The sequence below is a fragment of the Pipistrellus kuhlii genome, unplaced genomic scaffold, assembly GCF_014108245.1.
Source record: "Pipistrellus kuhlii isolate mPipKuh1 unplaced genomic scaffold, mPipKuh1.p scaffold_m20_p_3, whole genome shotgun sequence".
Classification (NCBI taxonomy): domain Eukaryota; kingdom Metazoa; phylum Chordata; class Mammalia; order Chiroptera; family Vespertilionidae; genus Pipistrellus; species Pipistrellus kuhlii.
Genome location: NW_023425529.1, coordinates 63254736 through 63282628, shown reverse-complemented (window position 1 = coordinate 63282628; position 27893 = coordinate 63254736).

Here is a 27893-nt window from a genome sequence, read left to right as displayed (position 1 = left end):
TAGCACTGCCAAAAAAGCAGGAGAGGCTTGCTCTGCTGCAGCTGCACATGCCACCCATGAGCCCAGCATCTGGTGCCTGTGGGTCAGCTAAGTGACCCTCCCGCTGTGGGAGCACACTGATCACCAGGGGGCATTTCCTGCATTGAGCATTTGCCACCAGTGAACATCATAGCAACCAGTCAAATGATTGGTCGAACCAATTGCTTTGGGTTTTATATATATAGGTAATTTTGATACTTGACATGTATTTTGCATAATTTTTTTTCTGAGGCAAACTCATGTATTGTCCAATATGATCCTCAGAAAAACTTGGTGAGGTAGTAATGGATGGCTATTATAATTTTATTCATATTCTCATTTTGTAATTAGACACCAAGGTTAGGGACCTGCTCATAGTCCCTCAGTGAGGGGGAGCAGCATCTGGATCTAGAGTTCAAACCTGCTGTCTCAGCTGGAAATGAGTGCTCACAGAGAAAGATCATATGGTCCCGGACTCTTGGCCTTGCATGGAGGTGTTAGTGTAGGCAACTAGTTAGTTGCTGACAAAGAACTGGAGCAAATGGAGCCAGACATCTAATTAAGCTGGATTAACTAGGAAGCTAAAGCTCTCAGACACCCGAGAGGATAGCTGCATTGCCTTGCCAACGGCATTAACATCCCTCCTTTCCCATTTCCTGAGCGGGCACAACAGAAAGAAATGGCTTTCCCGCCTCCCCAGGGGCAACCAGCCCCTTCCCATAGATTAAGGAGGAGCAGGGGGGGTTGGGAAGAAAGAAGATGGCCAAGGGGGAGGGCTCAGCATAAGCCTTGGAAGAGGCAGGAAAGAGATTGGTTAGTTTAAAAGAAAGCTTACCCCTTCCCAAACCCTCAACAATATAATCAAAGCTGAACAAAGGCCCGAGGTTCCTTTATTCCTGAGTTCTTTTATTTGTTCATACACTCTGTCTGCATAGCAGCCATGCAGGCCTGGCAGCTACAGCCCCAAGCCCAGCCCTTGGTGGCAGACCTGCAGATGGGAAATGAGACACAGAGAAGCTCTGCATCCCTGGGCCCACGTTCTGGGGACAGTGAGGACGAGTGTGGGCTTTTGGTCCCAGAGACTGGACTTAAACTGTAGCAAGAGGCAGCTGAGCCATCGGTCATGGATGAGACGTTAGGCTCCTGGGAATAGTCCTTCGATTTGCTCCAATGGACCTTGCCACAGTTGCTCACACCCTCCCATGTGTGAGTCCTTTTGTTGCAACTCATCAATGACAGAAGTATATCTTTTTATCAGCCTTTGAAAGCTACCTATAGATACCTGAGATCATTGGGCTTTTATATTTTATAGGGCTAATCACAATCTTGAGATTCTGGTTAACTTCCCATAACTATTTATTAACTCAGTAAATATATATTACCAGAGGAAATTTAAAAAAAATGTTTGATATATAATTATTGAATAAATTGAAAGACATGCCTTGGGCATAGCAAGATCAATGTCTTTCCAGGTCACGTCTAAGTATAAATATAATAAGTAATGATTTGATTTTCACATGTTATGATTTTATGGTAACAAGATCAACCTTCTACTGCAAAAGCCCAAAGGCCAGAAATAATTTTTTTCACAACTTACTTTCAACGAGGGTTGTAGATATGTGGAGGATAAAATCAGACAGAGGCCAGAGCTTACAGGGTACGGTAAAGGTTCAGATATTATTCTAAACACAACAGGCAGCCGTTTGAGGACTTTAGTTAAGGAAGCCAGAGTCATTGTTTCCTATTTTAAGAAGATGAGTTCTGATGCTCTGTGGAGAATGGATCATCAAAAACAAGGGTAGAAGCCAGACCTGTTGGGTGCCTGGTGCTGGAGTCCAGGGGTGTTAGGACAGAGGATTTTCCCTCAAGATCTCTAAGTCACCAGATGGAGGAGTTGAGCAGAGACAAAGTGGAGAAAGGGTAAGCCTCAAGCTGCTTATCTTACACCTCCAGAAAGCAGTTTATATTAACCAAGGGCACCCTGAGCGAGGGCCACCATGTAAATGCTTGAATAAACACTTCCATTTCCAAGCAATTGAGAAGGTCAAGGCAGTTTCTTTGTTCAAAGTTTATGTAGTTTTCCATCCCATTCAGGAGAAAAGAACAGGCAGTCAAATATCACTGCTCAATTCTTCAGCTTTGTGATAGAGAAACAGGGCATGATGCCCCCAAACCAAAATTTATATTCCTCATATTAAGATGTGTTCTTGGTTAATTCAAGGTTTCAAGACAAAGAATGGTTGCTTCAGATGGTAAAAATATAGGCCAAGTCATTGTAGAAACAGTTGTCTTAACCAGAGGATTTATGTACACACATAAAGTATATTCTGTGCATATTGAAACAAGCCAGATAGTTTAGAAACACGGTACCTGGTATTCCCTCAGGTTCTTTGTAATCAACTCAGTAAGATCAATAAAAAGTTATCAACAGCAAATACTGATTGCATATCACTATTTATTGATTCTATTAATACTTTTGTGAAACCATTCCTAGTTTTAAATAAAATAAGAACATGTAAGAACAGTTTATGAAATAATTCAATAAAAAATTCTTATTTTGCCCTTAACAACAATATGGAATTTTTTGATCCTGTGTAAAATTCCTGGTAGAGAACAAAATATATAATTAGGGCATTATCTAATAAATAAATTGACCCACTTTAATTGTCTCTAGATAGAGCTGGTTTGAATTTTCAATGAAGTGATTAGTAAGATCAGTCAAATAATTTTCAATTCAGTTAACATATCTTTTTTAGTCCCCTTTGGATGAATTATTTCCTCCTTAGTTAATTATGCCTGAAGGAGATGTATTTTTTGTTTTCAGCTGTGCCAAATATTTTAAATTCACCTTATGAGGATAGGGCCTTATGGAACCAGCTGTTATTGGCAATAATGGAAATACTCTTCTGGCAGCATCAACTTGATCACTGGAAAAATATAAAATCTCAGAGATCAAAGATACTATGCATGTATTAGTAAAGAGACAGGATCTAAGTTTTATGGAAAAACCTCCTATATCTGCAATAATAAAAGGGTAATTTGCTTATTAGACCAGACAGCTGAACAACCTTCAGACATCATTCCGGATATTCTTCTGGACGAAGCTGCGGTGGTGGGGACCGAGGCAAAGGTGGTTAGGGGTGATCAAGCAGGCAGGTGAGCAGTTAGGAGCAATCAGGCAGGCAGGCAGAGTGGGTAGGGACAATCAGGCAGGCAGGCAGGCATGCAGTTAGGAGCTAGTGGCCTAGATTGTGAGATGTCTGACTGCAAGTTTAGGCCTGATTCCACAGGGATCCCTGCCAGTTTAAACCAGATTCTGCAACAAAGAATTATCCAGCTGATGCTGTCCACTGTGCTGAGCTTGAGAATCCCCTGAGGGAGATGAAGAATTTATGGCAGCCACAATCAAGACTTCATTTCACTCAACGGGAGCTCTAGATTTGCGAGGGTTCTTCACAGTGTCCTGCATGGGCCAATCAGCAAACATAAGCTGCCTTCAGGAAGGGGGCATGACCCTCGGGTGGCCTGTTTTTAAAAGCTATCTAAATGCCTTACAAGATGGATTATTTTGTGTATGGCTTTTTTTGCTCAACATTATATTTGTGGCATTTATGTTATTGTTGCATGTAGCTGTGGTTAATTTTTATTACTGTATACTCTTCCACATTTATAGCACATATTAACTATCCATTCTGCAATTGATGAACATGAGATGTTTCTATTTTTTGCCAAATACAAGCAATGTTGCTATGAACTTTTTAACACAGTTTATATCTATGGCTGCACATGTGCACGTATTTATATTGGGTGTATATCTAGGAATTGAAGTTGTCATTGGTTTTGCATATTTTTAACTTTAGTAGGTGACGGCATAGTCTCCCAAAGGGATTGTACCAATTTACACTGTCACCTGCAGTGAATGAGTCTTCCTATTGTTCCATGTCCTTGTGAATACCTGGTATTATCAATCGTTTTAATATTATCATTTTGATGAGTCGTCCCACATGTGATCCTAATGCATTTTTCTGATGACAGATGAGGTTATCATGTGTTTATGGGTCATTTGGATATCTTATTTGTGAAAGCCTGTTTAAGTCTCTTGTCCATTTTTCTATTGTGTCGCCTTTTCTTTTTCTTATTCTTACTGATTTATAGAGTTCCTCATTGTTCTTCTTATAATCCCTTTATTAGTTATGTTTTGCAATTTCTTTTTTAATTTTCATTTTTAAAGTATTTTGATGAAAAGAAGTTATTAATTTTAATGTAATCAAAATTGGTATTTCTTTTTTTCCCATTTTTTTTTATTGATTATGGTATCACATAATTGTCCTCATCCCCCCCAATCCCATCCCAAACCCCTCCCTAGAAATGCCCCCCCCCACGTTGTCCATGGAATTTCTTTTTACATGGCTAGTGTTTTTTAATTACTTGTTTAAGAAATAGCCCAGATCATGAAAATGTCCTCTCCTCTCTTCTAGAAACTTTGTTGAGGTTTTTTTGCCTGTCATGTTTAGGTCTATAGTTTACCTGGAATTGTTTTTTGGGTATGGGGGAGGCAGAGTTAAGATTCTGTTTTGTTTCTAAATATATGTCCAATTTATCTAGAATCACTTTTTCACTTCTTCAAAATCTTGAACTTTCTTTACTGATTTTTATGCCTACATTGTTGACTACTAGACCCCTTATAAATGAAAAGGTTTTGGTACCATTTATTATGTTTTATTGGTGTTTTTGTTCATGTTTTTTCTTTAATTATTGTAACTTTTAAATATCTCTCACTATGCAGTAGGGCAAAGCATCTGATCATACTCTTCTTCCTCAAGAATGTATTGATAGTTTTTAGACCATGGCCATTTTCATTAAAATTTTAAAATCAGATAGTCAAGTTTCACAAAAGATATTATAGGCATCTTGATTGGAAAAAACAGATATCTTTCTAATGTTGAAATGTGCAGTCATGCACAAGTATACCTCTACATTTGCATAGTTTTTAATTTTTCTCAATAATATTTTTCAGTTTTTGTAAGAATGTCTTGCAAATCTTATTACAAGGTAATTGGCAATTTTAGTTGTTTTTTATGTTACATCTTAAAAATTTATTTTTCTTTTTATTACTGGTACATAGAAATGCAATTAATTTTTATAGTAATGTTATATTTAGCAATGTTATTAAATGTACTTATTAATTCTAAATAATTTTATAAATATTATTATTCTTATATACAGTCATATCTGCAAATAATAGTTATTTTTCAATTCCAAAGTTGATGTATCTTATTTTTTTGATTTATGGGTATCCAGTTGTTCTAGCATCATTTGGTAAAAAACTTTCATTATTCAGTGGGTTCCTTTAACATTTAATATAATTATTAACATTATTGGATTCAGGTTTATCATTTTATTTTTTTGTTTTCTGTATGTCCCCTCTGTTTTACTTTAGTTCATTTGAATAATAATAGGAATTGAAATATATATTATATTATATTATATTATATTATTTATTTATTTATTTTTAAAATATATTTTTATTGTTTTTTTACAGAGAGGAAGGGAGAGAGATAGCTAGAAACGTCAATGAGAGAGAAACATTGACCAGCTGCCTCTTGCACACCCCCTACCGGGGATGTGCCCACAACCAATGTATATGCCCTTGACCGGAATTGAACCTGGAACCTTTCAGTCCGCAGGCCGATGCTCTACCACTGAGCCAAACCGGTTTCGGTGAATTGAAATATATTTTAATCTTCACAGCATGCTTATAAATATTGTTCTTCACATTATATAGCAATGTTACAACAATGGGACATATTTCCATTTATTCCTACTTCACTCAATCCTTATGCTATAGTAACTATAGTTGATGTATTAAATATATAATCCTATAGACAATGTTCTTATTTTAAAGAGATTAAAGGGCAAATGTATATTTACTTACATATTTATCTACATGGCCAATCAGTTATCATATTCTTTTAAGAGTCTTTCTTTTTAAAAATGTATCATATATTTTTCATTATTCTATTGTCATATTTGTCCCTACAATATGTTGTGACTAGAAGATGCCTCCTCACTAATCACATTTCCTTCAGACTCTATTCTCAGTCTTCTCTCCCGTACATTGTAGTGAGGAACGGGGAGGCAATGAGGAGTCTGTATGCTCTGTGAGGAGCAGGATGAGAGTCACCATGTAAAACCCAGCTCAGTAAATTGCCTGAAAGTAGAGCCTCTTCGACAGTTTTATATTCTATGCATTGCCTCGTATTAGACCTTGCACAAAGAAAGCCCTCAGTGAATATTTATTAGCTCGTTGGATGAACAAAGAAATTCTTTTTTATCTTACCACAGTGAAGGGGAACCTGTGTTTCTGAGACAGAGTTATCACTCTGCAAACCAATAATGACAACTAATGAGAGATGCAGTTGTGCGTTATGGCTTCTCAGTGAAAATAAACAAGTAACAAACAAACATTTGTTTCACTTCGTGCATAAAGAATGATTATAGCCAGTTAGGAGAATCCTGTTAGAAAGGAGATAAAAATTATGAATATTTTAGGAACCATCATATATTATAACATGTTACATATCATGTTGTGTCCTATCATATCAATTAATCAATCACAAGGGAATTTAATATAAAAATGAAGAGAGCTAAAAGTGAATTTACATTAAATTCATCACCTATCATTATTGCCACAAACATGGTGTCAGCTTATGAAAGTTTCTAAGTACCTGTTTTATTTTCTAAAAGATGCAAAATGATATTTTCTTTTTTGGAAGCAGGTACATTTTATGCTTACTCAGCTAAATAAACTACTGAATTTATAAACTGAGGGGAGACTCCTTGAAACAATAGAAAGGAGGAGGTCTGAGATGAACTCAACAGCTGGATTTCTGCAGCGATGACCTGTTCGGAAACATGAGCTATGGGGAGCTAAGGAGAAAAGGAGGACAGTTTAATTAAAACTGGCTCAGGGTGGAAACCTTAATGAATTGCAGTCCTGGGGCAGAGCAATCTCGAGACCCAATAGTCCTGAGGGAACTGTCAGTAATAAAGATGCAATTATCTGAACTGATTGCTCACGAGGCTCAACTTGCTTTCCACAGGGCCACGTGTTGTTTCCCAGGGCACAATGTTTGGCAGAAAAATAACCTGGCAGAGTGTGCTGAAAATAGCTGCTTTATAATTACATCGCTGCTCTCTGTTAATCTCATAATGAGGTAATATCTGATATGCAAAATTAATCATGTATTCACAGAATCCTATATTAAGTGTCACCGGAGTGAAATTTCCACTCAGTTAGATAAAAACTAGTCACAGAAACCTCTGGGAAACTGAGTTCAAAAAACCAATTATGGATAAGGGAAACCAGATTTGCCTTCAAGTCTCCAATGTCATTCTTATTAGATCAGAAAGGAAAATCAATCTCCTGGGAGGACAGAGCCTCACGCTATCCCCACAGTGTCCCGAATGGGCCTGAGGGTGGCTGGGGTCGGACTCTTTGGGAAATGCTTCTGGGGTCCAATGTGTTAATACTGTTGTTGACTAAAGGCCCAGTTCTTAGTTGGCTATTACTTCTGTGAAAGATCCCACAGACTATTACAGTGATAATAGTTGACTTTTTACCACCCTAGAGGCCAGAAGTCTAAATGGCTCCCCAGGCTGTTACTTCTGGAGGTGTTAGGGGAGAATCCCTCTCCTTCCCTGGCCCAGTCTTCCGAGGCTGCCTAGGCTCCTTGGCTCACAGCCCCCTCGGCTCACAGCCCCCTCCTCCACCTTCAACGCTAATAGCACAGCATCTTCCTTCTTCTCTGACCTCTTCCATTCTTCCATCTCTCCCACTCAGATCCTCCTACTTCCCTGTTCTAAGAACCCTTGTAATAACCTGGGGCCACCTGGGTCGCCCAGGAGCACTTCCCCATCTCAAGGTCCTTAACTTAGCCACCCCTGCAAGCTCTCTTTTAGCAGGAAAGGTATCATATTCACATATATCTATTTGCAGGTTCAGCGACAGGATGTGGACATCTTTGAGGGGCCATTCTTCAGCCTTTTAAACCTCTCAAAAGGGTAAAAAGATTTGCAGTAAAAATTGGTGACCTTTAGTTCAGCCGGTGTGGCTCAGTGATTGAGCATTAACCTATGAAACAGGAGATCAGGGTTCCATTCCCAGTCAGGCTCGATTCCCAGTGTAAGGTGTGCAGGAGGCAGCAGATCAATGATTCTCTCTCATCATTGATGTTTCTACCTCTCTCCTCCTTCCTTCCCCTCTGAAATCAATTAAAAATTTATATATATATATATATATATATATATATATATATATATATATATATATATGACCTTTAGGTACCAAAGTACAGACTTACAGTATTTTTTACTTTCTTAGTGTTGTGATAACTACATTACATTGGATTTTGTCAGCAGTGAGTCCTACAGAGAGGCCTTAATAAGGTAAGAAGTTTATCTGTCTGGTACAACAGGCATTGGCAGCCCATGCTTTCTCACTTTCTCTTTTCCTGCTCTGCAATCCTCAGGGCTGACAAGTGCCTCAGGTGTCCTCCCAGGTTCCCAAGCAGGAAAGAGACAAGCAGAAGGGGCAGCGCTAACAGACTTCCGCTTCTACCTCGCTCACTACAATGGACTAGCACTTCTTCCCCTATGGCTTCAAGAGAGACTCGAGGAAGACGAGTTTTCACTTTTTGATCTCTGCTTTAAAGGAAAGCAAACATGAAGGGGGTTGAGTCAGCAACCCGAGTATCTTCTTCAATAACCAAGGAGAATTCTAAGCCTTCAAGTTCACCCCTTACCTATCAGTGGTTGGATAAAACCACCTATCTGGTGTTTTTTAAATGTATCCCCTGGCTCACCCAATTTTTCACTACAGTCCCCTCCCAGGCAACTGAAGCCATAGAGGGAGGGATGCTAGTCCGTTCTAGTGAACATGAGTCTACACATTCTCCAAAGAACAAATATTTTAAAAATAAAACTATTTATACAGGCCCAAATGATAATTTTGGTTATAGTTTTTACCTAAGAAAATTAGCTGATTTTTAAAAAAAATGTAAGTGATTTAATCAACAGCCTGTGTCATCACTTTGTAAGAACAGCCTTTTTTAAAAAAAAAAAAATATTTTATTGATTTTTTATAGAGAGGGAGAGGGACAGAGAGCTAAAAACATCCATCAGCCTCCTCCTGCACACCCCCTACTGGGGATGTGCCTGCAACCAAAGTACATGCCCTTGACCGGAATTGAACCTGGGACCCTTCAGTCTGAAGACCGACACTCTACCACTGAGCCAAACCGGTTTTGGCAAGAACAGCCCTTTACAGGAACCATTTTTCAAGGCACCACTCCTTCCCTTGTAGCTTCAGGGCCATCAATTCTGTTCTATGTGTCCACAGTCCCAGGCCACAGTGGACAGGTTGGATCAAAAAACTCACTTTCTCTCTGGACCCCACTCCTTGATAAAGTTGATTCATTTAAGAAGGGGCAACTGATGGAAACTAGCCAGCTTTTTGCCTCCGGGTTTTGAAGTTGGAACCGAGAGGGAGAGGATCAGTCTCTCTCTGGGTGGCTGAGTTACAACATAAACCCAGGAGCTATGGATCTCCATGTTTTGTATGTTGGCTGGTGAGCAGAGGAAGCTAGTCCTCGGAGGAAAACTACAAAGTAGAAGAGTAGAAAGGGGCACAGACATATCGCTGGTTCTAGACCATTCTTGGAACCCAGCCACATTCCTGTGCTTAGTGTGGTTACTGAACTTTAGTAAAGTAAGTTTGAGAATCCTGGGGTTAGTTGAATGTAGTGTGCTGTTATTTATAGCCAGAATATATCTCTATAAAATGTAGGATTATTACTGATCCATAAAAAGTTACATCTGCGAAAAGACTACTTGTAATAAAAAAAATTACTTTGATTAATTCAAAGGCAAAATTATAACTGCCTTTTAACCAAGCTGTAGTTTTATTTCTTCACTAATTCCTAATACATCATACATATAGCAAAATATGATAAAGTGTTTGAAATGGCAATAATAAAATTCAGGGCATATGCATAAAATCTGGAAGAGTGCCATGCAGCAAAAAGAAATTTGAAGTATTTTACAGACATGAAATGTGTTCATTTATTTCAGACTTTATTTCAAACCTCTGGGATGGACTCGAGAGGACTTCAGTGTAATACAGAAAGATTTATGACCGTGAAGGATTCTGTTTGGGATTTGCTAAATTTAGAAATTAAGAAAATGACATATTTCCATTTCTCACACAAAACTATCTCTTATTTGAGGTAAAAAAAAAAAATAACTTTATCAATCTTACTCTTAATAGCTTATGTAGAGATGAAATCCGACAGTTGAGACACCAATTATATTTTATTTAAAATACAGTTATAACATAAAGCGCTAAAACCTGTAGAGGTAAGAGAATATAGTGCATTATATATTTTATACTGCTAATTTATAAACTTTCTTCATAAAACTGCAAGCAGAGCATCAAACATCTTGTTAATGAGCCTCCCGAGGGAATGCAGATGGGCTGTTGCTTCTAGCCCTTCTGGAGGCAAATAAGAAAATGGGAACTGACTGGGTTATCAATCCGGATGAAACCCCCATATGAAGCCATAAGAAGAGAATCTCATTTGTGCCATCTGCTCAGGCTGAGCTGGAAAGAAAATATGTCACTGCACCATCCCTGGAGGACTGTCACCAAATCATCTTCCTACAAATTTGCCTTCAAGTCATCAAGGGCTGCTGTGCTGTTTCTACTGTTCATCATCGCGTCATCTGCTGCGGCGCCCCATTTCTGACACAGCTGCGCAACCTTTCCCTGAAGTGTGGGCCTCTGACATGGAACTTTAGACACGTGTCCAGAATTTTGTCTTCCCTCCCTCTTTGCTAAATGTGAGTATTTTCTAAACTTTTATCTTTGACCATCTCTTACTTCATTTTTATACTTTCTCCCTGGAAGAACGTATCTACTCATTGCTTCTGCTGACATCTTTGTACAGATTCCCAAGTCATCTCTTTTTAAAAATATATATATTTTTATTGATTTCAGACAGGACCCTTCCTGAAGAAGGAGACATAGAAACATCAATGAGGAGAGAGAATCATTGATTGGCTGCTTCCTGCACACCCCACACAGGGAATCAAGCCTGCAACCTGGGCATGTGCCCTGACCAGAAACAGAACTGTGACTTTCTGGTTCATTGATTGAATGCTCAACCACTGAGCCTTGCCAGCTGGGCCCAAATCATCTCTTTAGTTTTGTTTCTTTTCTTCCATGAGCCAACTGGACACTTCCTACTTCAAATTTAATAAATCACAAACCTCACACATCTTTGAACCCCAACTGTTTATCCTTCTGACTTTCCTAGTGCTAATAATGGCAATACTATCTATATTCAGTCTCCCAGGTTTTAAAAAGATGAGTAGTGTGTATCTTTTTTAATGTTTTTATTGACTTTATAGAGAGAAAGGAAGGGAGAGCAAGAGAGAGAGAGAAAAACATTGATGAAGTAACTAATATAATCAGCTGCCTCCCTCACACACCCTACTGGGGATCCAGCCAAAAACCCAGACATATGCCTTGATCAGGAATCAAACTGGAGACCTCTTGGTGCATGGGATGACACTCAACCTATTGAACCACACTGGCCAGGGCAAGAAAGAAGTATCTTTTCACTTTACCTTTTTTTACATTCCCATTTGGAAAATTGACACATCCTAGCCAGTCTTATTTTTGTCTCCATTTGTTCCTTTTTATTCCAGTTTTACTGCCATAGCTTTGGTCCTTGTTAGTGAAACATGGAGACTTTTCTTCCCATGGGTTCTTGTCCTCACAAAATTTAAAGAATAAATTTGCGGACAAAAAGGCTTCTTTAATAAAAAATGTAGAAGTTTATTGGAAGCAGATACAAACTCCATTTGGGCAGGGGTGTCTCCCAAAGGGGACCCATGAGGAGGGGCCCCCAGTGGGAAAAGCCTGCTCTTTCTCTCTCTCTCTCTAATGGGAAAATTTTTTTTAAAAAATCCTTGCCTCGTGTCCCTTTGTCTCCAGTTTATATATGCTGCGGTTCTTTATTTGGACCTGACCTTTTCTTGTTGGCCCCTTTCCTTAATTTGGAACCCCCATGTTTCCCTCATTGGTCATTCTGCTACATAGAATTAGTTTCAAAGTTCAAAGCCCACGTGGTGTCCCCCATTTTCTCTCCCCCTTATCCTGCTGGTTGGAGTCACTTTTGATTTATCTTACGGTTTTCTCCCAGTTGTGTCTTCTCTTGTAGCTCTCCCAGCTGCTCAGGTCAGGGCTACTTTGGGTCTAACTTATGGCCCCTTTGATTGCTCAGGCCAGATATACCTCTGTCCTCGGTTTATGGCTGGTTTAATTGCTGAGGCCAGAAATGTTTCCATCTGCCTGTGGCGTTTCTCTATCCTCTCTGCGGGTAAGATAAGCACCCTGGCGTCTTCAAGTCTCCACCTACGTATTCCTCTCCCACGGACCCTCCTTATTCCTAAAACTCCCTAAACCTTCCTAATTGTGCTAGCCAGCTACCCTTTCATTAGCTTACATTTAGACTATGGTGATTTTTAGAGGGATGCTCACTGCTGCTATTGAGGCGGAGGCTTCACCGTGATTGCCTTGAATCAGCCACTGAAGACACAGCAAGGCCTTCCAAGTCCAATATTCCATCCATTCCATCCATTCCAAGAGCCTTTGATCTGGGCACAATCCCATGCTTGCTTTCTTTTCTTTTCTTTTCTTTTCTTTTCTTTTCTTTTCTTTTCTTTTCTTTTCTTTTCTTTTCTTTTCTTTTCTTTTCTTTTCTTTTCTTTTCTTTCCTTTCCTTTCCTTTTCTTTCCTTTCCTTTCCTTTCCTTTTCTTTTCTTTTCTTTTCTTTTCTTTTCTTTTCTTTTCTTTTCTTTTCTTTTCTTTTTCTTTCTTTCTTTCTTTCTTTTTCTTTAAATATATTTTATTGATTTTTTTACAGAGAAGAAGGGAGAGAGATAGAGAGCTAGAAACATCAATGAAAGAGATCATCGATCAGCTGCCTCTTGCACACCCCCTGCTGGGGATGTGCCCGCAACCAATGTACATGCCCTTGACTGGAATCGAACTGGGACCCTTCAGTCTGCAGACTGATGCTCTATCCACTGAACCAAACTGGTTCGGCTCCCATGCTTACTTTATCAGAACACTTCAGAGGCCAGACTCAACGGGAGAACAACAGAGAGGACTTCCTGGTGCTGTTTGTATTTAGCAAGGCAGCTACTTTCTTGTAACTTGATCATAGAATAAATATTCTTTCAATGTAGAGGGGTGACTTCTAGGGAGATCAAGGTACCTCAGAAGTGTTCCATTAGCATTCTTTAAGTGTTACTTTTAGCATCTCTATTTACTGATGTTTTCTAATAATGCTAATTAGAGAACTTTGGTGGATAGATAATGACTGTTTATAAGATGAGCAGCCCTGAGTAAGGACACTTCTGCACTTCCTTCCACCTCCATATTTTGACTCTCTATATAGAGTAAGAGGAACCTACAAAATAAAATAGGCACTGGCACAAATTATGGTTAAAAACAGTTAATTCTGGAGTATGTTCTAAGGTTATCACTGTGGAACATATGCTTCTGAAATTAAACACCAACCAATTCTAGGTATTAACTTTGTTTACAGACTTAATCTTGTTCTTTTCTGTCTGATAAACTGTTTCTGGATATTCTAATTCTGTGGTTTGTCTGGAAAAGGAGGTTGACCTTACTTACTGAATTAACTTATGCTTTTTTTTTAATTAGGAAAAAAGCATGTTTACTATGAATATGCTAATTATTTATATATAGTACTATGTGTGATGTAAAGCACCACTTATTCAGAAAGTTTACTATTTTTATGCAATAATACAATTTATTGTTTTTAAAAATTCTGAGAAAGACACAATCCCCCTGTTCAGATGAATCTGTCTAATCATTTTAATATTCTTGAAAAGTATACAGACTACCAATTGTAAAACTTAGACTTAAGCTGAAACCAGTTTGGCTTAGTGGATAGAGCGTCAGTCTGCAGACTGAAGGGTCCCAGGTTCAATTCCGGTCAAGGGCATGCACATTAATTGCTGGCACATCCCCAGTAGGAGGTATGCAGGAGGAAGCTGGTTGATGTTTCTCTCTCATTGATGTTTCTAGCTCTCTATCCCTCTCCTTTCTTCTCTGTAAAAAATCAATAAAATATAAAACAAACAAACAAAACAAAAAACTTAGACTTAAAATCTTAGTTCTAACAATTGCATTTTCATTGTGAAATGCTTTTAATCATATTTGATTGCTTCTAAGATCTGAATGTATCTTTTTAAAAATATATATAGTTTATTGATTTTTTTTACAGAGAGAAAGGGAGAGGGATAGAGAAACATCCATCATCTGCCTCCCACACACCCCCTGTTTGGGGATGTACCTGCAACCAAGGCATATGCCCTTGACTGGAATCGAAGCTGGGACCCTTCAGTTCACAGTCCGACGCTCTATCCAATGAGCAAAACCTGTCAGGGCCTGAATGTATCTTATAATTAATATCAAATGAAATTTCCTGGCCACCAGGGAGGAGGAAAGTTGATAAGTAATTGTGAATTACTGGACAGAGACAAATTTAATACATCTACAAGCTATTGATCATTCAATTGTCACTTCAATCAACAGCTTTATATAAGTAACATCACACTCTGGTGAACTTAAAATTTAACTTAAATCTCTGTCACTTGAAATTTATTTTAAAATTAATACCCTGTTTCCCTGAAAATAAGACAGTGTCTTATATTAATTTTTTCTCCCAAAGTTGTGCTAGGTCTTATTTTCAGGGGATGTCTTATCTTTCCATGTGCTAGGTCTTATTTTCAGAGGTTGTCTTATTTTTGGGGAAACACGGTACCATTATGCAGTCTTGAAATAAAAATTAGTATATATTCAGATCACCTTTTTGCTCTACCTGATATATGGAAAGGCACTAAAAATTGCCAAAATTGGTATGGTAGATAAAAAGTTTTCTAAGGTAGTGAAGATTGGTGGAGCCTATATAAGCATCATGAAAGTCCAGTATCACAGCATCAAACATTCATGTATTGAAAGGCCTCAACTGGCTTATAAAAAAAAAAAAGCAAAAAAAAAAAAAAGTTATTTAACTCCCACTGGTACATCATTTAATTACTAGAAACAAAATTACAAATTTAGCAAAATAGCAAGGTTAGCCGATTCCCTGGCAATATTTAGGATGTCTCAAATCATGATCAAGCTTGTAAAGCAGTATGTCACGCTGATGGAATACATGACTATCAAGGGCCAGGAATGATTTAGGACAATCTGTACATTCTAAATGTGAAGCGGGCTCAGACAGTCTTTCTCAATTCGTGTTAGTGGACTACTTGCATCAAAATTCACTGAGATGCTTGTTTACAATTGGTTGCTGCCTCTCATCTTCAGAGTCATAATATGTAGGACCAGGAATATACATTTCAACAAGCTCCCCCAATGATGTGGATGTACCTTAACATTTGAAGAATATCCTCAGGCACAGTTTGACTGTAATCCTGAGAAATAAAATGAAATGGAAATGTATGTACCATTTATGGATAAGTAAGCCTCCTCTCCCCCCCAAAAAAACCACCAAAAAACCCCCAAAACCCACACGTGAATATTTAATATCGAGTGTGTGTGTTTTTAATGTAAAAGGAAAGTTATTATGATGAATCCTACAGTCAATGGCATCCTACCTAATAAAAGAGTAATATGCAAATCAATCATCACTCCATTCCACAAGCCACACCCACCAGCCAATCAGAGCGAGTATGCAAATAAACCCAACCAAGATGGCTGCAGCCACAGAGAGCGGGAGGGAGGCATTTCCCTCACAACAGAAGAAGCCAAGCTTTCTGCCTGCCTTGGCTTGCCTAAGCCTCCACTCAAGGCTACAAAGTTTCAATTATAGAAGGTAAACAAATCCAAACAGAAATGGCTGCTGCCACAGGGCGAGTAGGAGGCTTGGCTCAACTCCAGGCTACAAAGTTTCAATTGTAGAAAGTAAATATATCTTCGCTTGGTTGCTGGGGGGCATGGCCAGCCTGCAAACCACCACGGGCCCCTCGATGAGGCTGCCCCATGCCTCAAGGGAACCCCCACCCTGATCCAGGACACCCTTTCAGGCAAACCAGCTGGCCCCCACCCATGCATCAGGCCTCTATCCAATCTAATAAAAGAGTAATATGCAGATTGACCATCACTTCAACAAAATGGCTGCCCCCATGTGGTCAAAGATTCTGCTCCTATGTAGACACAAGATGGCCAGCAGGGAAGGGCAGTTGGGAGGTTCCAGGCCTGCAAGAGAGGGAAGTTGAAAGGGACCAGGCCTGCAAGGGAGGAGAGTTGAAGGTGATCAACCCTGCAGGGGAGGGCAGTTAGGGGTGTCCAGGCTGGCAGAGGAGGGAAGTTGGGGGCAAACTGGCTGGCAGGGGAGTGGTTAGGGGGTGACCAGGCTAGCAGGCAGAAGTGGTTAGGGGCAATCAGGAAGGCAGGCAGGCAAGCAGTTGGGACCCAGCAGTCCTGGATTGTGAGAGGGATGTCCCAGATTGGAGAGGGTGCAGGCTGGGCTAAGGGACAATCCCCCCTTGCCTCCGTGCATGAATTTTGTGCACTGGGCCTCTTGTTTTATGATAAAGAACTATGACATGATAATAACTACAAGTCAAGTCATATATTAAAAATATGCCTTTGAGTTGCTTTATGAATGCTCCTGAATTGAACTATATGGGCATGATGCACATATACAGTCAAACCTCAGTTTGTTCTCAAACATCTCCCATCTTGAACAACTCACTTCTCTATCAAGTTGTTCACAGAAAAAATGTTTCAGTCATTCAACAAAACCTCAGTTCTGGACTTGACATCCGTTTCATGCTGACACGTCAGCATGACAAAACGTCTCTCTCAGGCAACAGATAAATGGGAGAATGCTTTTGTTGCAAGCCAAATCGATGATTAGCACAATGTTAGGTTTGATCAAGCAATTAAGTTGATACTCTTCTCTTAGGAACTTGCTTTTCAGGTCATTTCAATATGCACATTCCCTTTGCTGAAGACCACTTTTCACTTGCGGTGACCACATTCCATTCTCTTCCTTCACAGTATGTGGAAAGAAGTCTTCGCCCAGAAAAATCCCATCAAAAGTCCTTTAAAAGCTGATGACTCACCTCATTGGGTGCTGGAGCCATCCAGGCTCAGCCACTTGGTGTGTGGATGATCCAATAGATTCATAATCCCTCACCACTCTGGCCTCCTGCGCTCCTCCTTCGCCGACCTAACAAAGAGGCCATCGAGTGCTGGTGTTGCTAAGGATATGAAAGCTCTCATAAAACAACAATGGTAAGTAATTGAACAGCATTTTGGAGGCAGTGATATGTGAAAAAGCCAAGATGCTGATTACTGGCCTCCTGAAAGATACTCCTGTAACAAAGAAGTGCCAAACATGATTCGTTTAAGGCTGGTCGGGGTGGTTTGATAAATCTAAGAATTGTTTGTTTATAGGTTAAACAGGACATTACACACGTACTATACATAAGAAAGGCTAAAACAGGGAATCATTTGTGACTTTGGAAAGGCTTACTCAACTTCCATTATTTTTAATGGGGAAAGAATGATTCGGTTTTCTAACAAATCCCTTCTTGAACAGCCTTCTAAATGAATTAAGTTTGAGAACCGAGGTTCCACTGTACTAAGTCACTCTTTTTTAATTAATTAATTAATTAATTAATTAATTTTTTTTAGAGAGAGAGAGGGAGAGAGAAACATCGATTTGTTGTTCCACTTATTGATTCATTCATTGGTTAATCCTTGTATGTGCCCTGATGGGAAATTGAAGCTGCAACCTTGGCATATGGGGACCTCGCTTACACATGACCTCTTCCAGGAAGCCTTTCCTGGTCATCCGGATGGAAGAAATGTTTGTCTCCTTTGTCCATCACTTTACTTATGGGAGATCCAGAAGGCCACGCAGTTTGCGCACCGCACAGCTCACCCAGCCATGCCGCAGCTCTGCGGTGCACACGAGTTTATGAGCACACCCCTCCTTTCCCACGAGACTTTCAGCAACCGCAGGACACAGTGCTCATTGCTTTCATTCAATGGTCTCTATCCGTTTGAATTTGGAATGTCAGTGATCTAGTCATTCATTGAACGAGAAACACTAAGAAAACCTTGATGTATTTTAGAAAATGGTTAAATATGTTCTTAAGAGTGTTCAGATGTGATGGGGGGAAAGCCAGCTGGACCCTGCCATACACGGTGAATCTCTCAGTTCACTCTTTTTGAAGTTTAAAAATTCACTTTCTGTTGTCTCCTGACTGTTTCATGACTTCAAAGGCTGTACAAGAGCTAATCTATTGATGTGAGCATGGATTTTATTATTTTTGGTAATTCCTCAAATGTGCTGCCTTCCCATTAAGAAGTTCTTCCACTGATGCATATTTGAAACATCAAATTATCAGTACTATTTTCTTTGAGAGATTTTTTTCTGTCACAGGAGCTGCCCCATTGTTATTTTTTGCTTTTCCTTCTTCTTAGTTTTAACGGTGTACCCAGTCATTTGAACTATACATCTGTTAACCAGAAGGCCAATCTGGTTTTGACTCTAACTGCTTTCCTAGAGGCTATAGGATAGCCATCTGGTGTCATTAACCTCTGAAATCTCTGTAGGCAATCAATGTTAAAGAGTGTGTGTGTGTATGTGTGTGTGTGTGTGTGTGTGTGTGTGTGTGTGTGTGTGCAGGCATTTTTTCAGGGGAATCATTTTTTTTAAAATGACTTTTAGCAAATCAGAGACATTCAATAAGTTAATTCCTAGCCACCATCCTTATCCTATAAATTTTTATTTGGGGCAACAGGGTTCTAACTGTCTTGGAGGGTGTCTATATACCACAAAATTCTGCTTTTCTCTCATGGCTTTGACATGCGCATATGATTTGGGTTTTTTAGAAACAAAATGTCTTCTAACTCCATTCACCTATCTTGGTGGATTTGAGAGACTTTGGAAAATAATTCCTGGAGTGATATAATTATTGTGCTGCTAATTCCCTCACCTGGTTCACCTTTAAGGCTGCAGCACTGATGATAATATTAAAATATCAGGTAATCTAGCGGCAGAATTGCATTAAGCCCGTAGACCTTGAAATAGTTCCTTCAGGGGGCACATGGCTGCAGAAATGGGAAGCAGCACAATGCAGCCTTTCTGATGGGAAGAAGGGGAGGAAATGAGTGTTGCCAGATGGTCTCAGTGAAAGTCATGTGCAAGAAAACATATGTACTATATTGGAATCTTGACAATAAGCTATACTGTATTTATAGATTGCAATAGATGTTATAACATTTTTCAAGTTCATATAATTCCCCCAAGCAAATAGATTTTTAAAGATCACCAAATTACCTTTCTTACCAACTCAATACCAAATCTGATGAATCCGTGAAGAAATGGGTTACTCATCATGTAACAAATCCTCTCCATTTCAATAGTCCCCCACATTGAAACAGAGTATGCCATTGGTTTTACCAAATTTGGAGAGGCAGTATCATTGCTGGGGGTGGCAGTAGGAGAAACTGATGATGAATTATCAATATGTGCTCCTACCTCAAGAAGGACAAACATCTCATGCAAGGAAATACACCTCTAACAAAGGACAGAATCACCCAGATTCAGACTTGGCTTTCTAAATGGCGTCATACACACAAGTACATACAGGAGCTGCGTGACTAAATTTGAAGCAGTAAGAGGACTTACATTATCCCCTGGTCTTTTCAAGAGTAGCCATTTTTCAGAATAAGCCCAAATCAAAACACGACAAGTGAAGTTTCAAAAGGAAAGTTCTTTGCATATTTGAAGACCTCTATGTATACGTTTAGCATTTCAGGGGTAAATGTTTCAAATTTTTGAACTTCTAAGTAGTCCTTCCATGATTTGTAAATACTGTTTATAGTGACAGTGCAACTATCAGTTCCTTTTCTTAAAATATTTTGAAAAGAAACATTCAAAAAATGTTTTCTTAAAGTGTCTATGATGTGCCAGGTACTGTTTGTTCTAAGTGCTGGACATGAAATATATATACAGGGTGTCCCCCCCCAAAAAATGTATGCATCAGCTCAACTGGTGTTTCTTTCTTTTCTGATTTAACCCCTTGAAATTAATAATTATTCAAAGAGTGTGTACATTTTGGAGGACAGCATTTTAGTATCATACCTTTGTATTACACTAAATGAGAATGAAATACTAAAGATTCCTTTATAAAGCTACACAACTGCCTTATATTTTATGAGAATGAATACAAATGAGGTTAACAGTGACCTGAAGTATGTGCTGGTTAAGGAGAAATATCTGGCCCCACTGTGCAGCCAGCTGGCGGAATACTCATGTGAAATGGGAGCTATCACTCACCAGGCTGCTCTGCAAGACACACCTGTCTTGAGGTGCCAATAAGATTAACACCAAACACCAAATTGTCCTGGGAACATGTAATTCAGGCCCAGGAGATAAGAGAAAATGCCTTCTTCACTGACAATGTCTGTGTCCAAGGCAAGTCAGGGAGTGATAGTAATACAGTTTGCTTAAATTGAAAATTGAATTTTCAGTTAAAAATTTTTTTTGTTACATGAGCAGAAACCTCTGATATTAACTATCCACATCATTCTGAGACACTTGGCTGATGGAAGTGAAGTGTAGATACAACTGTGTACCAACCCACATGGTTGTCTGTAGCCCAACTTATCAGGGAATGAATTAATTTACTAATTTACAGAGTCTCACCAAAGGTGGTAATACTCTATGGAGGGAGGGCAAGGAGGGAAAAGAGAAATTTAAGCCGAGGGATGGAAGAACTGGAAGACAAATGTGGCTGACTTCATTTCCTTCTGAATACCATCATGGAACAGTTCAGGGAAAGACTGGATTTATGGGGGGAACAGAATGCTGGATTTGGCTGGAAAGGAAGTAGTACCTAAAAAAATAACCTGACGCCATAAAAAAAAAAGGGTTCTGGCTAGTCTGAAGTTATTTGGGCCTCATTTGTTTATTTACATTTGAGCATCCACTGTGTGTCAGGAGCTGTTGTATGCAGTGAGAATTCAGTGTAAATAAGATGGAGAAGGAATTGTTCTTCTGTTTTACTAAAGGTGGTAGGGAGAAAAAAAATCAAGAAAGATCAGGTGGTAGTAAGTGCTATGAAGAATACAATGGACAGTGATAAAGATGGTACCATAGATGGGGCTGTTAATAGGCGGTCAATGAAGACCTCTCCAAGAGCTTACATGAAGGCTGAGACAGATGACAAGAAGGAAGCATCTATGAGAAGGTCTTGGTGAAGAATTGTGCAAGGAGAGGAATAGGCTCTAGGGTGGCAATCTATTCTTTGGCTGGAATATAGTCATCAAAGAAGAAGAACAGTCGGGAATGATAAGATCGGTGCAGTGAACAGAGGCCAGCTCATAGAGGACCCTCTAGGTTATGTTTAGGAGTTTGTATATTTCCCTAAGTGCAATGGAAGGTAGTGGAATGTTTTAATCAGGGATGTTTGGAAGGATAATTGACAGCTTTTGGCAAGTCTATTCTATTAGTCTTTCATGTGATAAATAGATTAGAGATGGGCAAGGCTAAAAACGGGGAGAATAGTTTTTTGTCATTAACAAGAAGGCTATTTTGATTGTTGAGTGGTGTGCTGGCACCTTGGACTAATAAGGTAACAGAGAAAGCAGAGTGAGGTAGACAGATTTGGAGTATATTTTTAAAGCAGACCTGATAGGATGGATCATAAAGAAATACAGTAGAAAGAGAGGAATCAAGAATGACTCTTGGGTTTTTATTTATGCACTGGGGTAGAGATGGAGAAGACTGGATGAGTACGTTTGAGGGGGAGTCCAGAGTTCTCTTTATGTGCTGGTTAAGGAGAAATATCTGGCTCCATTGTTTTGTGTATTTGTTTATTTGAGCATGATTAGAGTTACACTTCAGAAAGACAATAGGTATCTGAGAAATCATGTGAGGAAGAATTAGGGATATGGATTCTTAGTCTTAGTTCTAACAGTAGTCAGTCATATAACCATAAAAGTTACTTTGCGCTCTCTTTGGGTTATTATCATTTACTAGAGACCTGGTGCACAAAATTTGTACACTGGGTGGGGGGTTGGGGGAGAGTGTCCCTCAGCCCAGCCTGCACCCTCTACAATCTGGAACCCCTTGGGAGATGTCCGACTGGTGGTTTAGGCCTGATCCCACACGACTGCTGACTCCTAATTGCTCACCTGTCTGTAAACCTGATCACCCCCTAATCACACCCCTGAAAGCCTGATGGACACCTAACTGCTCCCCTACCAGCCCTATTACTCCTCCACTGCTGGCCCAATCGCTCCCAACTGCCCTACCCTACTGTTCCAGTAACCCCAATTGCCCTCCCCTGCTGGCCTGATTGCCCACAACTACCCTCTCCTGCCGGCCATTTTGTGGTGGCCATCTTTGACCACATGGGGGTGGCCAACTTATGAAAGGGCGTGAGGGTCAATTTGCATATTACCTCTTTATTATATAGGACTAGAGGCCGATTTCATGAAGATTCATGCAATAGGTCTTCCTTTCCCTGGCTTCCGGCACTAGCTTTCCTCCGGCGCCCAGGACCCAGGCCTTCACCCTGGCTGCCGCCTTCTGCCTTTGCTCTGACTGGAGTCTGCCACCTTTGCTGCTGACTCTGGTCAGAGTCTGCCATTTTCATCTTCACTGTTGACTCCAGCCAGTCTGCCATCTTCATCTTCACTGCTGACTCCAGCCAGAGTCTGCAGTCTTCATCTTCGCTGAGGCCAGAGTGCTGCTCCTATAGATCCCTTTGCCCCCCCACCCTCCCTCTCATAGCAGGTGTCCTGCTCCACCCAGCAGCTCCATTCCTGGAGCTGGGCTGCAGGGTCACCACCATCTTTGTCCTTTTAATTTGTATATTCCCTCCTGATTGGCTGGTGGACTTTGCAGAAGTATGGTCAATTTTCATATTTATCTTATATTAGTGTAGATAGTTGTTTATTAAAGTTTCCTAAGTACCAGAAACAAAGCTAGGAGCTGTGAATACCAAGATGAATGAGACATGTTCCCTAAAGGAGGAGCTTGCTTTGTTATTATTGTATCTGGAGTCATAGCAAGAGCACATTTAACTGTAATATTACATTTTAATATTCACAGTTGTGTTTCTGGTGCAAGACCCAAGTGCTATGGGACTTCCTAAGAAGGATGATTATGTCTGTCTGGGAAGGTGTTTAATGAAGTTCTTAGGCTTTAAAGGATTGCTGAAGAGAGGAGAGATTTAGTCATTATTACAAAGTCTCCCCAAAGTCCCTCCTCTGCATGCTTATTAGATGTGGTCTTTATGCTCCCCACCATTTCTGCATACATTTTAATTCTCCCCATTTTCTTCTCACAATGAGTGAAAGCTAATTTTTTTAAGGTCTTCAGCTATTAGAGGTAAATATTATTAAACAAATTATCAACAGATGACACACTCTCCTGGATAGGGATGTTGAGTCACTTTGTGGGCCATGGAAACCCTCTGAATAAGGCTATGGGACATGGAGAGGAACTGAGAGGATCAGAGGTGGAAACTAGTTGGAGCAAAGCCAGCATTTCTTTCTCTGAGTCACCAGTTTGCATTCTAAAAAGGCCTGAAGCTTTGCCATCACAGATCCTAAATTATTCCTCCCTAGTCCAGGCCTCGCGTAGTAAAGAATGGGCACGCTTGAGAAGGATTATGCTCTGTTTCATTGGGTTGGCCAATCCTGTGTGCTGTTGCTGCCATTGTGTTTGTTTAATCAGGCTGCTGAAGTGGAGTCAACTTGATGGAAGCAAAATTGGGGAGGCGGGTGGGGGAAGCAGTCAATCTTTGGCTTTTCTTAAGTTGAGAACAGCTGTTAAGCAGCCTTCTTTACCTCTCAGCCTTCTGAATTGTTCTCCTTTTTGACGGCCACAAATTCCTTAGGGCATAATTGAAAGCTGGCAGATGTTGACTTCTTTTTGGGCAGATGAGGAGGAAGGAGGCAAACTGCAGGGAGTGTTTTACAGGCAGAGGAGCTACTATAATCCCCGACAAAGAGGAGCCTGTGGGCCATGTCCCTCATTGCCCAGCAGAAGATGGTGTTTTAATAGGATTGTTTTTACTGATGTAGATAAAAAACTGCTTATTATTATTCATTAGCCAACTCCATTTTCCATTTATCATATTCACTCTTTTTCTCCTCCATCTCTCCAGAAAGCCTTTATTTTCTGCTTGAATAGGAATCATAGATGGGCTCAGAATGGAAGTGTTCACCTGAAGGAAAAAAATTATATATAAGAAGTAGGAACTGTACTGACATGTTATCTTGCTTGGTCATCATGTCCCTGCTTTTATAAGTGACCCTGTCCAATTTTTCCTTTTTATTTTTATTCTTAATGTTAGTACACTGCAATAAGCATAGTTTATTTTCCTTTCTTACCAGTTTTCCAAAAAAAGCACATCTTGAAAATCATTAAAATGTTTCTAAGCATAAGGATTCTTCATTTAATGGGGAAAATTAGAAATGCAGGTGAACACTATGCAACACTATTGATCTCACAGGTCAATGTGTCAGTGTGTGGTATGCAATGATAACTGCACAGCATTGGATAGGAATTATGCTACAATAAACATAAAGTGTAACATAAATATGTTACAGATTCATTATGATTACACAATGATTTTTTTTTTTTTGCTTATCAAAATAAATTTTTTTAAAAGCTCTTTTAAAATAAAGAAATACCAAGATGGGCAAACGTAGATGGAATCACAATCTCATTTCTCAAAATAACTATCATAAATATATTATAAAATATATTTCCTATCCTTTTCAACATGTGCATACACACAGAAGCATTAAATTGTACATGCTCATCTATAAAGTTTTTCTCTCTTAGCAATCCTCAGTTAATGTTTTTAAGTGTGCTTGTGAAATCTCAAAACAAATTTGTAAATGTAAATTTTGAGCTTTTCTCTGAGAGTTTCCTGGAATGTCTTACATGAATTCTAGAAATAATCTTCTTGGCCATTTTTCTCTCTCCAAAGCATCAAGCTCTTTTCTCCTTGATTGCTTTTTTTTTAATTTGTTTTTTTATTGCAATTAGGAGCAAAAGTGTGGCTATGTGCTCCCTCCCTCCCCCTTCCCTGTGACAGTACCTTTGCTGCTGGTGGTGGCATCTAATGTCTGGGAGGACATTGTTGAAGCTTGATGCCTGACATACAGATATCAGTAATATGTGTGCCTTGTCCTACTCTTATGAACATAATTGAAACTAATGGAGATGTTGAATGTTGTTCCCAGTGTACCTGATATTTTTTGTCCTTTACCTTCTTATCAAAGCTCCCCTTTCTCTTAGTAACTCAGACATTCATCTGCTCATTCATTCAATAAGCACATGGACTAGGGATTAGGGAGACAGTGGGGGAAAGAAAGCAGACAGGATCTCTGGGCCTCTGGTCTTGTAGAAGAAACAGGCATCAAGTGGGTAAACACACCAACAAATACAGTTTTACCAGGAAGGAGACTACAGATGCTCTGCAAAAGAACAACAGAGGGAGCACAGTTCTTGTCGTAGACTCAGGGAGGCTGTTCTCAGGAAGTGAGCCAGTGGCTGCTAGGAAAATAACAGCCTGCATATCCATCTTGTTCCAGAATCATTTTCATCCTGACGCACTGGCCCCTTTTCATAGATGTCACCTTTGAGACTCATTCTCTCCTCTTACAATAAGCTCTACCTCCAAGACCTCTCTTTTTGTTCAAAAAAGGATTCTACTGGGCTGGTCCCCAGATCTCTAAATTTCTATAATTCTGAAATAAAATCAGCTTATAAACATAATTTCAAATCTATCAATTTTTATACCTTCACAGACAATGATGGTTAGAAATAGCTTCTCAATTAAAAAAAACATCTACTTATCAGTCTAAATGATTTTTTAATCTATATTGTTGAGATTAATACATATGTCCCTCTTTTTTTCCCCATAGCTCCCCTCCATCCAGTTCCCACCCCACCCCAGGCCCTTGCCACCCTATTGTCTGTGTCCATAGGTACTGCATACATGCATATAAGATCTTTGTGTAATCTCTCCCTCACCCCCACATCCCCTTTCCTCTGAGAATCATCAGTCTATTCCATTTCCATGCCCCTGATTCCATTTCATTCACCCATTATTCTGTTCATTAGGTTTTTAAAAATATATATGTATTATTGATTTTTTTTATAGAGAGGAAGGGAGAGGGATAGAGAGTTAAAAACATCAATGAGAGAGAAACATCCATCAGCTGCCTCTTGCACACCCTCTACTGGGGATGCCCTTGATTGGAATCGAACCTGAGACCCTTGAGTCTAGAGGCCAATTGCTCTATCCACTGAGCCAAACCAGTTAGGCCTGTTCATCAGATTTTTTAATAATCGAAGCAACTACTTGAGGAAAATCTACTAGAGTGTTAATACTACTCAGTTTATAGGATCATACACTAGCTTTCACAATCATCTAGTCTAATAATAGAGTAAAATGCAAATTAACCAACACCCCGCTACACAAGCCACGCCCACCAGCCAATCAGAATGATTATGCAAATTAACACAACAAAGATGGCGGTTAATTTGCATACATGGAGGGAGGGAGGAGTAAAGACTGAAGACAAAATAGAATGAAGAGGGAGGATAAGTGGAAAGCAAGGTGGCTGGGACTGCTGGAGGGAAAGCACTGGCAGCGCCTGTGGGGCAGGGCGAGGTATGCAGTGGCAGCGGGCATGGTGGTGGAGGTGGCTGCAGCGGCAGGAGGCAGCGGGGGTGGCAGGCGCCACCGGTCCCTCCCCACCTCACCCTGCCCACCGCAGCAGGAGAGGTGGTGGTGGTGGGAGGGAAGCCAGCCACCGTCACCTCTCCGGCCCCCCTATCCCCCGTCCAACCTCTCCTGCTGCTTGCATAACATTTCTGCAACAGTTGCCTAGTCTAAGAATAATGGATTGGAAGGAAGGAGAAGTTTCATTATTTTTCCTCAAAGAGGTTTGCTTTTGTCCTTTGAATAATAGAGGGTTTTCACATAAGGGACAGAAGAAGACTGAGAAACAGAGGGAGAGATGGGGAGAGGGGGAGGAGAGAGAGAAATAGTTCTAGTATTTTAAGCACCAAGGTTCTTAGTGCTCTTTAGCTTTCCCTGGCTTAATAACCTAAAATGAATGAGATAGAGTTATACTTCAGTACCTTTAATTTATAGAGCTGGGCAAATTTCTCTGTTGCATCTTTTTCATTTTTGTTTGATGACAATTCTCTGTGCTCTTCTTCTCTATGCACAGACCAAATGGCCAGGACTGCTAATAGGTAATGGGTTGTCTTATCATAGAAGTTTATGGTAACCTTGGCCTCATAACGTCTTCCCCATGCATAGGAGCCATTTGGGAAAAATCTGTGAAAAAATTATAGTCCTGCTATGTGTTAGTAGAATGGCAGCTTAAAGCATGACATTTTAAAAACAGCTCGTGGGCTTCTGAGCATGACTTCTGTGTGGAAGTACACAGCTCAGTGAGGGGTCAATGGGAAGGCCATATATTAGAACAGAGATCAAGAAGGTCACAAAGGTCAGAAACCATTTCTTGGCTCATTAGAACTGGGATAGGTTTTTATGTTGGCACTTTGCAATCTTAAGTCAGCAACTTACCTACCAAAAAATAAAAAACATGTTTTGTCTCAAGTGCTTGGGTTATGATTTCCTGTTTTTCAAGAGACGTTTCTTATTTTTTAAGTTGCCTGAAAAATCACCTGCCTGTTTCACTGAATTTT